The 12301-nt window shown below is 42.2% G+C and overlaps 1 long non-coding RNA gene across 1 annotated transcript; it reads left to right on the forward strand.

Annotated features, from left to right (window-relative positions):
• Positions 1 to 584: 584 nt before the first annotated feature.
• On the forward strand, positions 585 to 8138 carry LOC143998204 (uncharacterized). Its single transcript, XR_013277779.1, has 2 exons — positions 585 to 721; positions 7463 to 8138. It is a non-coding gene; the product is annotated as an uncharacterized LOC143998204 (long non-coding RNA).
• The last annotated feature ends 4163 nt before the right edge of the window (positions 8139 to 12301 follow it).

Raw genomic sequence — 12301 nt, forward strand, 5'->3', positions numbered from 1 at the left:
CCTACCCTGAAAATAAGACCTACAAGGGCTTTAACTAGGGCTTATTTGGGGGGGTAGGGCTTATATTACAGCCATCACCGACAATCACGCTAGGTCTTATTTTTGGGGAAACAGGGTAGCGTGTACCCAACTACTTCATCTCTTTCCATGCAGCTAGCAAACCCAACAAAGGGAGCAATCAGCAGCCCAGCCTGAATTCACCATTAGGTAATGGGCAGAAGCCATCTGCCCACAAACACAGAGGTAAGGGTAATGGGGGAGGTCTGGTACCCAACTCACTGCCTACAAACTTATGGGGGGCCCAGCTTGGGAAAAAAAAAATCCAAATTGTGTTTTTATCATATAATACAGGTTTCAGACCACACATTCACACATCTCAAAAACCTTTTATGACAGCAAAACAATTAGAAAATCATAATTGTTTTGAATTGTCCTGAAGGGCATACTTTAGCAGAACCCCTAAAGCATGTTCTGAAATTATCTCACTGAACAAGAAAGTTGACATTAAGCAATAAAGTGGACAGGACCAGTCCTTCTGGGGGTGTGGTTTCTAACCATTTTCTAATATAAATATTCACCAGGAGTGTACATTCTATACAGCGATACCAACTCTCCATCTGTTGAGTGACCAAGACACAAGACTGCACCATGAAGGCCACCTACTACCTGGCTCTGATTGCCATCACCATCATGTTGTTCCAGTTCACCTCTGCAGCGCCAAGTAAGTCTTCCTCACTGTTCCAGGTGCTGGAATTTTTTACAATATTGAAATATAAGATTGATATATTTTAGAGCTGTCATTAGGTAAGGTTCACAAAGATGGGTGAGTTATTTTCACTTTCAAAATGAGCATTTACCTGTTAAAATCCTTATTTTCTCATAAAGGGTTCCATGCCAGATTTTTTTTTTATCATCATCTCAAACGTCTCTTTTCAGCTCTCCTCAATGCAACCGAGTTATTGCTAGCCTGTAACTAGGGGCATTTTTAGGAGCAATAACTCATGTTGCCCCTCATGATCCATTCATTATATCACTAGGTCTAAAATAAGGTATGCGATTAAATAGGAAAGTTTTTATTTAAGATTTTCATTAATATGGTAATGGAATGGGAAAGGAGGTACCAGAGTGGCAAAATACAAACAAATATAAACTTCAGCTTTAAACGCAGAGCTGACAGAGCCGTTTTTATATTTTTTGAACACGTGTTTAACCACTTTGCTTGGTCATTTTGCTGGTCAAAGACCAGACCACTTTTTGCGATTGCGCGGTCTTGCGACGTGGCTCCCAAACAAAATTGACGTCCTTTTTTTCCCAAAAATAGAGCTTTCTTTTGGTGGTATTTGATCACCCCTGCGGTTATTTTTTGCGCTATAAAAAAAAAAATAGAGTGACAATTTTGAAAAAAAACACAATTTTTTTTACTTTTTGTTATAATAAATATCCCCCAATATATATATATATATATATATATATATATATATATATATATATATATATATATATATATATATATATATATATATATATATATAAATAAAAAAAAATTTCCCTCAGTTTAGGCCGATACGTATTCTTCTACATATTTTTGTTAAAAAAATTGCAATAACCGATTATTGATTGGTTTGCGCAAAAGTTATTGCGTTTACAAAATAGGGTTAGTTTTATGGCATTTTTAATTATAATTTTATTTTATTTTATTTTTTTTATTAGTAATGGCGGCGATCGGCGATTTTTATTGTGACTGCCACATTATGGCAGACACATCGGACATTTTTGACACATTTTTGGGACCATTGTCAGTTATACAGCAATCAGTGCTATATAAATGCAGTGATTCCTGTGTAAATGACACTGGCAGTGAAGGGGTTAACCAGTGGGTGGCAGTGTAGGGGTTAAGTGTTCCTAGGGGTGTGTTACTAACTGTGGGGGGTTGGGCTTTCATTTAGTGAACACTGATCTCTGCTCCAATCACATGGAGCAGAGATCAGCATCACTAGTTGCTAGGCAGAATGGAGAAATGCTGTTTATAACGGCATTTCTCCATTCAGCCGTCCCGTGAGACGATCGCGGGGTATGCCCGCGGCGATCGAGTCCGCGGGACCCGCGACCGGACTGACCGGCACGCGAGCGCGCCGCCGGCGGTGTGCTCGCGATGGCAGGGAGGCATTGAAGATTGGACGTACCTGTACGCCAATATGCCTGCCCGTGCCATTCTGCCGACGTACATCGGCGTGCGCTGGTCGGGAACCGGTTAAAAAATCATTTGAGGCTGAAAATTACACAAAACTCCCAAACATAATATATTTTCTGAAAGCAGACATCCTAGAGAATAACATAGTGGTAGTTCCAATATTTTATGTCACACAATATTACTGCAATGATCTAGAAAACGCAAAATTTCCAGTAAAAAACAAACACACTAAAGTGAATTTTAGGGCAAACAAACACAATAAATTATAAAAGAAAATATTCCTGCGCCTAATCAGAGAGTAATCTAATTGTTGCACCGCTGCACACACTGAGATGGGGTACTCGAACCCCAATTAGAGAAGACAAAAGGGTAAAAGAGTAGTGGTGCGCGGTACTATGATGAAGAATCTAGTTAAAACAGGTTTAATATATTCAATAGGTACTCAAAAGATTAGATGATAAATGTAATGTCGTCTCCACTACAGGTAATAAATGGAACGTAGAAAAAGAAAAGACAATATATGTATATAAAAAAAAATATATATATATATATAGTGAGGGACCCTCACTCCTATGCGTAGTAGTATTTTGAGTGGTAAACAAGTGGATAAGAAAAACAATAAAAAAAAAAAAATAAGACTGGTGATCCCAATGCGATTTTTTTTTTTTTTTTTTTAAAAGGTAGCAAAGTTGCATAAAGTGGCAGTGTTGAATATAAAGAAGGTCCGTGAAGATAACTACTCCTGCATTTTAAAGTGACTAAAATACTATACATAAAGTAGTGGACGAAATAAAATATATATAAAGTGAATCACTATGCGATTTGTTAAAAATGACGAAAAACGCATACAAAGTGCTAGTGCTGAACAATGAATAGATCTGAAAAAAATATCTGCTAAACCAAAGTATATGTGCAACAATGTACAAAAACAATCATTCGCTGGATAAGGCAAAAGATGTAAATAATGCTTGCCTTGTGACTAAAGAAATCGCATATGGTGTTAAAGCCAAGGGGGGGTTAAGCAGAGTGACTCTGTGCGGGTGTCTTATACCATAGACTTAAATATCGATGCAGTGCACTAAATTAAATCATAGAACCAAAAAAAAAAAAATTTAATCAAATTGTTGAATCAAAGCAAAAAACGCATAAACAATCCAAGTGTTGGTGGGAGGGAAACAACCCTCTAGGAATAGTCCAAAACAAAAGAAAAAAGGTGCACAGTATTTGAAACTATAAAAGAACAACAATTGAACAATAGTCCTAGTTAAAATTGTCCATTCAGCTTGTGCAACAACAGGTGGCGATAGCCCAAAATCGCATGTAACAAGACAATCGCCTGCAGTGCTGGTGCTTAAAATATATGTGCACTATAAGGTAGAGATTTAAACGGTGATAATGGTGATGGTGGATATCTCCCACGTGGTCCTGTGTGATCAGAATATGGGTGTCCCCTTACCTTACAGCTGTAAGGTAACAGCATGTGATATATGTGTCCTCGGGGTTCCTGGTGGTCCTTATCCCTCAAGGTCCTATTCACATATCCCCGGGTCCTGGCGTCTCCTGCCTACTGTGCCGTATTGGGCTCTTTAAGTGGTCCCTCAGCGGTACTTCAGCGTGGGGGGGGGGGGGAGTGGTGGTATACCTCGGCGGTTTTATGCAAGGGGTTAAACAGATAAGGAGGAAGGAAGCCCCATAGTATAGTATTTTTTAACAGTATTGAAGTTTATTTATAAAAACAGCTTTAGTACTCACAAACAGACAGAGTTTTTGTATGGTGTATAAACGAGCCTCGAGCCTATGGTATAAGACACCCGCACAGAGTCACTCTGCTTAACCCTCCCTTGGCTTTAACACCTTATGCGATTTCTTTAGGTCACAAGGCAAGCATTATTTACATCTTTTGCCTTATCCAGCGAATGATTGTTTTTGTACACTGTTACACATATACTTTGGTTTAGCAGATATTTTTTTCAGATCTATTCATTGTTCAGCACTAGCACTTTGTATGCGTTTTTCGTCATTTTTAACAAATCGCATAGTGATTCACTTTATATATTTTTTATTTCGTCCACTACTTTATGTATAGTATTTTAGTCACTTTAAAATGCAGGAGTAGTTATCTTCACGGACCTTCTTTATATTCAACATGGCCACTTTATGCAACTTTGCTACCTTTTTAAAAAAAAAAAAAAAAAAAAAAAAAAAAAAAAAAAATCGCATTGGGATCACCAGTCTTATTTTTTTTTTAATTGTTTTTCTTATCCACTTGTTTACCACTCAAAATACTACTACGCATAGGAGTGAGGGTCCCTCACTATATATATATATATATATATATATATATATTTTTTTTTTTATATACATATATTGTCTTTTCTTTTTCTACGTTCCATTTATTACCTGTAGTGGAGACGACATTACATTTATCATCTAATCTTTTGAGTACCTATTGAATATATTAAACCTGTTTTAACTAGATTCTTCATCATAGTACCGCGCACCACTACTCTTAAACACAATAAATTACCCACATTTCTGGTAAAATATAATACATGATGTTGCACTTAGTAAATAGATACCAAACTTGCCAAACCCTAAATTTGTTTGGGCCCGTGAAATGGTGAAAAAACTTCAGTTCCCTATATTTTCTATAGGCAATGCTTTAAAAGCCCCCAATAGCAGTGGTCATCAACCCTGTCCTCAGGGCCCACTAACAGACCAGGTTTGCAAGATAACTGAAATACATAACAGGTGATATAATTTGCTGCTCAGTGATTGCAGTATTCTAGTCTGTGTCTCCCCAAGGTAATACATAAAACCTGGCCTGTTAATGGGCCCTGAGGACAAGGTTGATGACCACTGCCCTATAAGACATCAGTGTTACGGAGGAGGTCTTGTGCTAGAATTATTGCTCTCACATCGGCGTGCACAGCGATATATATAACATGTGTTGCACGCAACATTTTCATGCGACGGCACCCCTGACGTGTGCGTTTATGTTTACATGTGGATGTATGAGGGGTGGGTATCCTTAAAATGTACTGAGGGAATTGTATTTGCTTGGGTGTAACTATTTTTTTGCAATTGAAAAAGTTTTTTTTGCATTACTTAGGGGGACAAAGAGTCCCCTATGTGCTGATTTTTTGGTGACAGATACTCTTTACTGAGACATACAGAGCCTAAAAGACCATGCATGTCTCCTCTGGGCTCCACTGAATGTATTGCAATGCAGATCGCATTGTTTCATAGTTTCATAGTTAGTAAGGTTGAATAAAGACACCAGTCCATCCAGTTCAACCCGAGTGTCTACAATTGTCCCCATCCCTGTACTTTACACACTCACATTGGTCCCTACCCACAATCCAAGGTCCCCATTCATATACTAGGGCCAATTTTGGACAGAAACCAATTAACCTACCTGCATGTCTTTGGTTTGTGGGAGGAAACCGGAGTACCCGGAGGAAACCCACGCAGGCACAGGGAGAACATGCAAACTCCAGGCAGGGAGTGTCATGGTTGGGATTCATTGTAATCCATTCCTTCCTGGCTATGCTAGCCGGGGAAAGTGACAGGGTGACCTGGAAGTGACATCATACACATCGCTTTCAGGGTCACCAACAAGAAAGGGAGGACAGTGTATGCGTGTCCGTTCTTCTCCCTCCCAACCACCCACCGGAACCCACAGATGGGCCTTGAATACATATGGGGGGAGTGCGCCATTATCGGGGGGGGGGGTGTGGAAGCAATCGGGTGGCAGTGCAGTCACCCAAATGCTTCCACCTGACAGGCAGGTGTCTGCTTATCAGTTTTATACACAATCCCAGTGTCTGCAGCCATCGGATTGTGTGTGAACCCCCCCTCCCCCGCTGTCATGTCCTGACAGTGAAAGGGTTAAAACACAGAGCAGAGTCAGAGCAGTGGCTTACCCCTCCAAAGCAGTGTCTCCCCCTAATTCAGAGAACTGACCCCTCCCCTTTTCTGAGGACTTCATACAAAACGTAACCACTTGCCAACCACGCTATAGCCGAAAGACATCATATGATGGCCACCCATGGTCTTGCCTGCTGCGACTTGTGGGCAGCGTGCTCTGTGATCAGTGTCTGGAGGACACCCCTGATTACAGATTGAGGTAAAGAGCCAATCAGCTGCTCTTTACCACTTGATCAGCTGTGTCCAATCACAGCTAATCGAAGGATGTAAATAGAAGCCGATTATCGGCACTCCTTTCCTCATGCTGACAGCATGAGGAGAGAAGAGAGCCAATGTACACTGATAATCAGGGCACTAATTATCAGTGCAGTCCCAACAGTGCCCACCAGTGCTGGCAGTAAGTGCCCATTAGTGGCACCTCATTAGCGCACATCAGTGAAGGAGAAAAATTACTTGTTTGCAAAATTTTATAACAAACTATGAAAACGTTTTTTGTTTTATTTTCAAACATTTTCAGTCTTTATTCATCTATTTATCACAAAATAAAAAACCCACTGGTGATTAAATGCCACCAAAAGAACACTCTATGCCCTTGTACACATGGTCGGAGATTCCGACAACCAAATCCGTCGGATTTTGTCAGACGGATTTTGTCCGAAACTGTTGTATACACACGGTCGGACGAAGTTGTCAGAAAATTCGATCGTGCAGAACGTGATGACGTTATTTCATTACGATTGGACTACGTTCTGGCTAGTAGCCAATAGCTTTGGTGTAGGAATTTAATCTGAGCATGCGTGGCACTTTGTCCGATCATAATTCTCTACACATGATTGGAGTATGTCCGATTGGAGCATTTTTTCAGAAAATTTTACCAACAAGTTAGAGAATTTGGTCCGTCGGATACGATGGAGACCACACACAGTCGGAATATCCGACAAAACGGTCCGATCAGACACATTCCGTCGGAATCTACGACCGTGTGTACAAGGGCTAATTGTGTGAAAAATATAATAAAAATGTTATTTGGGTACAGTGTTGCATGACCACGCACTTGTCATTCAAGGTGCGATAGCGCTGAAAGCTGGGAATTGGCCTGGCCAGGAAGGGGGTAAAAGTGCCCAGTAGGCAAATGGTTAAATCAGAGAGAGGGATTGAAAGGAAGCTTTCTCAAAATGATCAGTGAATTGTGTGTTTGGGTATTAGCTGTAGTAAACATTTGTGTGAAAACATAAATGTTATTAATTAGTAATTAACAATGTATACACCATCAATTTAAAAACATAAACTAACAAAAATGAACTAAAATGCATCAAAATCCATTTTATTTTTTCTTTAAAGGAAACCTTGGTGACAATGAAGACCTCGGTAACAATGGAGACCTCGGTGACAATGAAAACCTTGGTGATAATGGAGAAGCAAAACTCAGGAACTCCAGAGAAACATGCTATATTTGGGGGATGCCTGTATATTGCAGTTTAAAGCAGTGAAGCCATCAGATCAGCAGACCAGTATATCCAGATGAGTGGTCAGCAATAGCAGCCTCCATAATTGCTCATTACTTTTTTTTTTTTTTTTTAAACGTGTATGTAAAGGCTCTTATTTTAGTTTTGTATAGGGAAGAAGGGTTAGAATCCCTGTCAGGTTTTTATTGCTGTCTGTGTTCTGCTGAAGAGATTCCCTCTCTGTATAGTATGCATAGTACACTTCTTTTCTTTTGATAAACTTGTTGTTTGCTTTTGTTTTCTGACAACATAAGAGTTTTTGGAGAATTTTTAAACTATGGATGAACATTTGGATATTGAGCTGGAAAGAACTAAAATAATTCATTTCATCAGTCAGCACTGTTTTTGGTCTGTCAATAAATATGTGATCATAATTTGTATAATGTGGTGGAGATGATATTGTTCTGTTATGCCTCTATGATTTATGGTTCTGCTGTTAAGTGAACAATGCTTGTTGCTGACCTACTGAAATAAAAAATAAATACATACAATATGTCAAAGAATACTACAAATATCTCCACTTTACTGTCTCCTACATTCTGTACATCTACACCCAGAGAAGATATGTGATTCATTAAAGATTTTCTATGCTAGAACTACAGCTTCATTGATGGCAGAAATTATTGGGTAAGATTTTGCTCCAAAATAGAAAAGATATACAGTGCCTTGAAAAAGTATTCATACCCCTTGAAATTTTCCACATTTTGTCATGTTACAACAAAAACGTAAATGTATTTTGTTGGGATTTTATGCGATAGACCAACACAAAGTGGCACATAATTGTGAAGTGGAAGGACAATGATAAATGGTTTTCCAAATTTTTTGCAAATATATCTCTGAAAAGTGTGGTGTACGACAAAAAGGTGATATGTTCCATATATTCTGGAACTGTCCCAAAATTACAAAATTTTGGGAGCAAATCTTTCAAATAATCTCTATGATCACTAATAAAAAACATCCCCCTAAGTCCTTCACTAGCTCTACTTTCCCTTAATCTTGATCATTAGTAGAGATGACCTTGTGGTTCGCCCGGCGGACGGTTTGCGGCGAACTTTGCTCTTTCATGATTCGCCAAACCAGCAGACTTATGGCGCTGTTCGTGGCGGCCATGATCTTTTACATTGTGAAGAACTTTGACCCATGACACATCCATCATGGGGTACAGGACAGCCAATTGAGACATTTCAGCACATGCTCATACCCCCTACCTTATAAATAGACCTGATCTGGCGGCCATTTAACATTCTGTCTTTTGTCAGTGTAGGGAAAGAACGCTGTGTGGAGCAGGGACAGTCAGTCTGTAATCACTAGCTATTACTATTATGTCCATAAAAGTCCTTTTAAGGATTGGTATAGGTGTACAGTATATAGGGTTGTAATACACTTATAATATACTTTCTTTCAAATATAGAAAGCATATTATACAGGGTTCAAGTCCTGGGGAAAAAAGAGTGGGAACTCCCACCCAAGATCCACTTCCCCACCAAAAAAAAAAAAAAAAATAGGACATCAGGGCACATCAAGGCACAGGGCATGTCAGGGCATGGGGCACATCAGGCCACATGGCACATCAGGGCATGGGGCACATGGCACATTGGGGCACATTATGGCACATCAGGGCACAGTATGGGGCACATCTGGGCACATTATGGGGCACATAGCACATCAGGGCACATCAGGGCACATTATGGCACATTATGGGGCACATCAGGGCACATTATGGGGCACATAGCACATCAGGGCACATTATGGGGCACATAGCACATCAGGGCACATAGCACATAAGGGCACGGGGCACATCAGGGCATGGGACACATCAGGCCACATGGCACATCAGGTCATGGGAGAAACGTCGCCACATTATGGCACATCAGGGCACATTATGGCACATCAGGGCACATAGCACAACAGGGCACATAGCACATAAGGGTGCGGGGCACATCAGGCCACATGGCACATCAGGGTACAGGGCACATAGCACATCAGGGCACATGGCACATCAGGGCATGGGGCACATCAGGGTACATCGCACATCAGGGCACGGAGCATATCAGGGCATGGGGCACATCAGGCCACATGGCACATCAGGGCACATAGCACTTTAGGGCATGGGGCACATCAGGGCACATCGGGGCACATTATGTGGCACATTGGGGCACAGAGCACATCAGGGCACATTATGGGTCACATAGCACATCAGGGCACATAGCACATAAGGGCACTGGTACATCAGGGCATGGGGCACATCAGGCCACATGGCACATCAGGGCATGGAGGAAACGTTGGCACATTATGGCACATCAGGCCACATTATGGCACATCAGGGCACATTATAGGGCACATAGCACATCAGGGCACATAGCACATAAGGGTGCGGGGCACATCAGGGCACATAGCACATCAGGACACATGGCACATAAGGGTGCGGGGCACATCAGGGCACATAGCACATCAGGGCATGGGGCACATCAGGGCTTGGGGCACATCAGGGCACATTATGGCACATTATGGGGCACATAGCACATCAGGGCACATTATGGGGCACTTAGCACATAAGGGCACATAGCACATAAGGGCACGGGGCACATCAGGGCATGGAGCACATCAGGCCACATGGCACATCAAGGCATGGGGAAACATTGGCACATGGGGGCACATTATGGCACGTCAGGGCACATTATGGGTCACGTAGCACATCAGGGCACATAGCACATAAGGGCACGGGCACATCAGGGCATGGGACACATCAGGTCACATGGCACATCAGGGCATGGGGGAAACGTTGGCACATCAGGGCACATTATAGGGCACATAGCACATCAGGGCACATAGCACATAAGGATGCGGGGCACATCAGAGCACATAGCACATCAGGGCACATGGCACATCAGGGCATGGAGCACATCAGGGCTTGGGGCACATCAGGGCACATTATGGCACATTATGGGGCACATAGCACATCAGGGCTCATTATGGGGCACATAGCACATCAGGGCACATAGCACATAAGGGCACGGGGCACATTAGGGCATGGGGCACATCAGGCCACATGGCACATCAAGGCATGGGGAAACATTGGCACATGGGGGCACATTATGGCACATAAGGGCACATTATGGGTCACATAGCACATCAGGGCACATAGCACATAAGTGCACGGGCACATCAGGGCATGGGGGAAACGTTGGCACATTATGGCACATCAGGGCACATTATGACACATCAGGGCACATTATAGGGCACATAGCACATCAGGGCACATAGCACATAAGGGTGCGGGGCACATCAGGGCACAGGGCACATCAGGGCACATGGCACATCAGGGCATGGGGCATATCAGAGCTTGGGGCACATCAGGACACATTATGGAACATTATGGGGCACATAGCACATCAGGGCACATTATGGCACATCAGGGCATGGGGTACATCAGGGCTTGGGGCACATCAGGGCACATTATGGGGCACATAGCACATCAGAGCACATTATGGGGCACATAGCACATCAAGGCACATAGCACATAAGGGCACGGGGCACATCAGGCCACATGGCACATCAGGGCACATAGCACATCAGCTCACATGGCACATCAGGGCATGGGGCACATCAGGGCACATTATGGGGCACAGTGGGGCACATAGGACATCAGGGCATGGGGCACATAGCACATCAGGGGGCACATTATAGGGCACATCTTACTAGCCAGTATGCAGAGTAGCACAGGAAGCGTTTGGCTGTAGTAAGTTCTCCCTCACTTCACGCAGTGCTGTTTGCTCCCGGTGGCCCCTCCTCTCTTCTCGTCTATCCCCATTGGCTTGTGACATCATCTGGGATAGACAAGAAGAGAGGAGGGGCCGCCGGGGAGCGAACAGCACTGTGTGAAGTGAGGGAGAACTTACTACATCCAAATGCTTCCTGCGCTACTCTGCATACATCTCATTCGGGCGGCTCTAGTCCTGCAAAGGAAATGGCATTCCTGCTGTGAAAATAGTGCAGGGACGCAGTTCCAACGTGTTCCCGCAGGACTCGAGCCCTGATATTATAGTGCACTGCAGTGCTGACCGATTCTGCAGCTGTATTTTCTCAGTGTAGAGTTTATAAAAAGTGTAGCGCTGAAAAAATCAATACAAACTTAGTGAAAGAATATATATAACATCTCTGTGTGCAACCATGTTTAGATTTTGTGCTATGTATAGTGGATACTTTATACTAATAAACACCAAAAGCATATCAATGAAGCACTTATCATATAGAATTGTGCTTATGTATAAACAAGAAATAATCAATAATGAACAAAATAAACATAACGTCTCTTTGTTTAGAAGAAAGTGTTCAAATCCCACGTGTGTAGTTAAGTTTCAAATAGACCATCCGATCTTAAAGGATTAACATGCGAACACCCAAGTGCCAGTCTCACCACCTCTGTGGATGCGGGCTTACCAGATGTATCTGACCCAAAATAATGTGTATTGCAAGGGTCATACACGCTTATACAATATCTGCAGGGATTCAAACTCACAGGTGCTGGAATGCCAATAATCAGAGCAGTCTTTTCGCCAACACAACTGATAACATTAGGTTTTCTCCAATCACATAGAGGTCCAACTCAGAATGATGGACACATAAAATGGAAAGATAGGGCCATATAGCGTAATTCCATTAAAAAACGAAATTT

Source organism: Lithobates pipiens, unplaced genomic scaffold (assembly GCF_037356315.1).
Source record: "Lithobates pipiens isolate NorthernLeopardFrog02 unplaced genomic scaffold, aLitPip1_a1.2 Scaffold_19, whole genome shotgun sequence".
In the NCBI taxonomy this organism is placed as follows: Eukaryota; Metazoa; Chordata; class Amphibia; order Anura; family Ranidae; genus Lithobates; species Lithobates pipiens.